The sequence below is a fragment of the Triticum dicoccoides genome, chromosome 6B (genome assembly GCF_002162155.2).
Source record: "Triticum dicoccoides isolate Atlit2015 ecotype Zavitan chromosome 6B, WEW_v2.0, whole genome shotgun sequence".
Classification (NCBI taxonomy): Eukaryota; Viridiplantae; Streptophyta; class Magnoliopsida; order Poales; family Poaceae; genus Triticum; species Triticum dicoccoides.
Window position 1 is genome coordinate 343,181,983 of NC_041391.1, and position 4,819 is coordinate 343,186,801.

A 4,819-nucleotide genomic window follows, 5' to 3' on the forward strand; every position below is an offset into this window, starting at 1 on the left:
AATGCAAGAAACATCCTCTGAAAAGCCCAGGAAGAATCACCTGCTCACAAAAGACAACGCGGCCCAAAGGGACAACACAGGCAACAACAACAATGCTGGTGTGCAGGTACAGCAAGGCCCTCAGGGCAGCCACATTAAATATAAAAAGTCCAGACTTTATTGCATCCGAGGAATCATTAACTATCTACTTTATTGCATCAGAGGAATCATTAACTATCAAGTACAAAGCAGGCACATGGTCCTAAATAAACATTCAATAGAAGAAAGCTAAAGAGAACGAAGAGAGGAAAGTAGATGCGAGCACAACAAAGCCCAATCGAAGTGGGCTAGAAGAGGGGTAATATCTGGGCTAATCTCTATATTCATAGAAGCATATCGCAAGCGCAATAGCTCCCTCTCCAAGCGCTCAACATGCCGAACGGCACAGACCGCAACTGTCATGGAAGAACGAAGGGAACTCCTATAGGCCATCATACAATCATAATTATAGTCTCTCACCACAAACCCATATAAACCCTGTAAAAATCTTATGGCCTGGAGGGCAGCTTGTTCATAGGCATGGACAAAACCACACCAGGCCGAGCTCCAAAAAAACTCTCTTCATGGAACTGGACCAGAACCATCCCCTGGAAGTTCCAGTTCTACCCCAGCAAGAATGAACCCATCCTCTGCGATCTCACATAGGTACGAAAGCGCTGGCAAAGCACACCGAGCCACCACGGCTTCCAAACAGGTATAACGGTCGAAATAAGAGCACACATCCTGCTCACACGCAATCACCAAATATAAACATGAAACGAAAGTCACACAAAACTGAAAAATAACACGACCCCCAGACAAATCTGGCACAACAAAACAATCAGTAAAAAAACAGCATGTAGAAAAATAAATATATCTTGAGTCAGAAAGAAATCGCATGCGGTGTAAAAGGAGAGAAAACCTTCAGCACCAGTAGCAAGTCGCAGGTGAAGATGCAGAAACAGAGCAGCTCTTCAAACCTGCAAAATAAACCCAGACAGAGACATAAGAACATAATAATAGCAATGTAACCACAGAAGCCAGCAGAACACGCATTAAACAAAGCCCATCCAATAGACGCAGAGCAACAGAACTATTCAGATCTCATCATATCAGGCCACCATACATCTTGCTAGTGCAACAGAACTATTTAGATATAATGTATCTAAAGCATCTTTCTCCTGAATATTCACAAAAGCCTTTAGCTTGCTAGTGCTACGACCCTCTCCCCTCATGTAGAAACTTAAGAAGATTCCTACGAATCAACCTCATACTATGCGCTCTCAGCCAAATTAATAAACACAATTAGCATAAAGCCTCTAACAACCCCAACCGCAACAGCATGAGCGTAAGACAACCTAGAAGAGAGAATATAAGACACCATACCAACATCATCATCAGCACATAGACTCACAACACATGTGTATCTCTGCACCGACGAAAGAAAGAAGGCAAGGAGAAGCACATTACCAGGATTAAGAACAACAACCAGGACAGCAAATGAAGGCGGAATGGCAGACGAACAACCTGAGAAGAAACACAGTCAGGCCACCACAGAGGCATTCTGCCGAACACGTCGCATGCAGGCAAACGGAAGGAAGCCCAACCTCAATGCAGACGGCAGAATGGCGCACCGGTTGGCGCAGGAGACAGCACAGAGAGGATTTCAGCTGCACGTGTAGCATAGAAAAGGAAGAGCAGCAAGGTAAGCAAGGTGCAACGCGGGAAATGAACACGATCTAAAGCAAGAAGAGCACTAACCTCAACCAGCAGCACCGACCGCACGCAGGCACGCCATCACAACGGGCACGCACACGGATGGCGAAGAACAACAGGCACATGCAGCGAGCTGGAGAGGAAGTGAAACGTGGTGTGGCGAAGCAGGTGAATGATGGACAGCGAGAATGGAGAGCGGGAGAGAGAAAAGGAGCAGGAAGGAAAGATGTTTAAAGGAGGAAAGGGGTGTGCGCGACCTCTCCGCCTCTCCGTAGCAGAGCCAACAGCAGGGCATGGGAGCAGACCCACCACCACGGCGAAGACACGCGTCCCAGGCGCCGAAGTTTGGCCCACCGTCATACATACACCAGGCCAACGGGTGAAAGCGCCTCGCGCAAGAGGAAAACACGTAGGCTCGGCGCGCACTACGGAGAGGCAGAGTCGACGAAGCGGGTCGCACATGTCCTACCGGTCAAGTCGCGCAGGCTGAGCGCACGCGATGCACAGCACGCGCACATCCGACCGGTTGAGCCGTGCGTCAGCCACAGCGAACCGCCATCGATGGGGCAAACGCCCATAGCACACGCCTGTAGCACACAACCACTCCACTAACAACTGGGACAGCCCATCCACAGGGGCCCATGAGCAGCCACCAGCAACAAAGCAAAGAAGAGTACCGAAAGACCCAAAAGAAATAACAGGCGCAAGAGTCAAAGTCGCATGACGAAATCGACAGGGCAAGCCGAGGCGGGCGAACAAACAACTCCCTCCAACCCTGGCCATATAAGCTGGACATAGGACGAACAGGTACAACCCACCGACGCGTAGGACCAGGGACTAGGGTGTCCCACATGGCAGCGGCTCTGCATGCCCACGCCCCGCCCCTTGCACTCTCCATGCACGGTGATTCCCACGCATAGCCCATCTCACCGGGGCCCACGAAACCCGTCGCCCAACCCACGCGATTGCCCAGTGCAGTCAGGGCGCATCCCATCCCGTGAGCGAGCCAAACCCAGCCAGCTCCCCAGCCAGCGCTACCGACGAGCGGGCCAGCGAGCCAAACCCAGCCAGCGCCCCAGCCAGCGCTACTGACGAGCGGGCCCAGCATCACCATGAGCCCACCTAGCAGGAAGAGCAGGCCACGCCAGGCAGGTACGAAACCCGTCGCCCAACCCAAGCGACCGCCCAGCGCGGTCAACCCCGAAACAGCACACGCAACGCTCGCCGAATGGCCACTCAAAATTTTCAAACCCAGCCAACCAGAAACCACGCCGAGCCCACCAGTCATCTGCTTCGACGGAAAAATAGCCAGTCAAAACGGGTGGTGAAAATCGAACAGCCTGGGCATGCACATTGACCTGACTAGGCCCAATCGGACGAACACGCGCGGCGCAAAAACGAGGATGCCTCAGGAGAGCGGGTTGGCTAGGCTTCTTATATGTTAGAATATACAAATCAAATTCTTGTAGCAAGAGAACCCATCTAATAAGTGTAGGTTTGGCAGCTTTCTTTTCCATAAGATATTTAATAGCAGCATGATCAGTGTGAATAGTTACTTTAGAATCAACAATATAAGGTCTGAACTTATCACAAGCAAATACAACTGCTAAGAATTCTTTTTCAGTAGTAGCATAATTTCTCTGTGCAGTGTCTAGAGTTTTACTAGCATATTGAATAACATTTAGTTTCTTATCAACTCTTTGTCCTAGAACAGCACCTACAGCATAATCGCTAGCATCACACATAATTTCAAAGGGTAAATTCCAATCAGGTGGCTGAACAATGGGTGCAGAAATCAAAGCTTTCTTAAGTATTTCAAATGCTTCTACACAATCATCATCGAAGACAAAAGGAATATCTTTTTGCAATAAATTAGTCAGAGGCCTAGAAATTTTAGAAAAGTCCTTAATGAACCTCCTATAAAAACCGGCATGACCAAGGAAACTTCTTATACCTTTGATGTCCTTGGGACACGACATCTTTTCAATAGCATCAACTTTAGCTTTATCAACTTCAATACCTCTTTCATAAATTTTATGCCCCAAGACAATGCCTTCATTAACCATAAAGTGGTAGTTCTCCCAATTCAAAACAAGACTAGTATCTTCGCATCTCTGCAAACTCGTTCAAGGTTGCTCAAGCAATCATCAAAGGAGGATCCATAAATGGAGAAATCATCCATGAATACCTCACAAATCTTTTCACAAAAGTTAGAGAATATAGCCATCATGCATATTTGAAAGGTAGCAGGTGCATTACATAAACCAAAAGGCATACGTCTATAAGCAAAAGTACCAAAAGGGCAAGTAAAAGTAGTCTTTGCTTGATCATCTGATGACACAGGTATTTGAGAGAAACCAGAGTAACCATCTAGAAAGCAAAAATGTGTATGTTTGGATAGTCTTTCTAGCATTTGATCAATAAAAGGTAAAGGGTAATGATATTTTTTAGTAGCTTCATTTAATTTATGGAAATTAATTACCATCCTATAACCTATAATAATTCTTTGCGGGATCAATTCATCTTTATCATTAGGAACGACAGTAATACCTCCCTCCTTAGGAACGCAATGGACATGACTTGCCCACTGACTATCAGAAATGGGATAAATTATACCTGCCTCAAGGAGCTTTAGTATTTCCTTTCTTACCACTTCTTTCATCTTAGGATTTAACCGTCGTTGGTGATCAATGACTGGTTTGGCGTCTTCCTCCAAATTTATTTTGTGTTCGCATAAAGTGGGACTAATGCCCTTAAGATCATCAAGAGTATATCCAATAGCATCACGGTGCTTCTTCAGAGTTTTCAATAATCTTTCCTCTTCCCGCTCTGAAAGGTTAGCACTAATAATAACAGGATATATCTTCTTTTCATCAAGATAAGCATATTTAAGAGTATCAGGTAATGGTTTAAGCTCAAACACGGGATCACCCTTGGGTGGAGGAGGATCCCCTAGGATTTCAACAGGCAAGTTGTGTTTCAAAATAGGACCCTGTTTAAAGAATACTTCATCTATCTCCCTTCTTTCATTCATAAACATATCATTTTCATGTTCTAGTTTCTAAGGGATCATTAGGAGGCATGA

At 46.3% G+C, this 4,819-nt stretch overlaps 1 long non-coding RNA gene across 1 annotated transcript; it reads right to left on the minus strand.

Moving 5' to 3' along the window:
- Nucleotides 1–603: 603 nt before the first annotated feature.
- On the minus strand, nt 604–1,932 carry LOC119322198. Its single transcript, XR_005155461.1, has 4 exons — nt 1,780–1,932; nt 1,626–1,688; nt 1,489–1,545; nt 604–998 (listed from the first exon to the last, which is right to left on the minus strand). It is a non-coding gene; the product is annotated as an uncharacterized LOC119322198 (long non-coding RNA).
- Between the last annotated feature and the right edge of the window lie 2,887 nt (nt 1,933–4,819).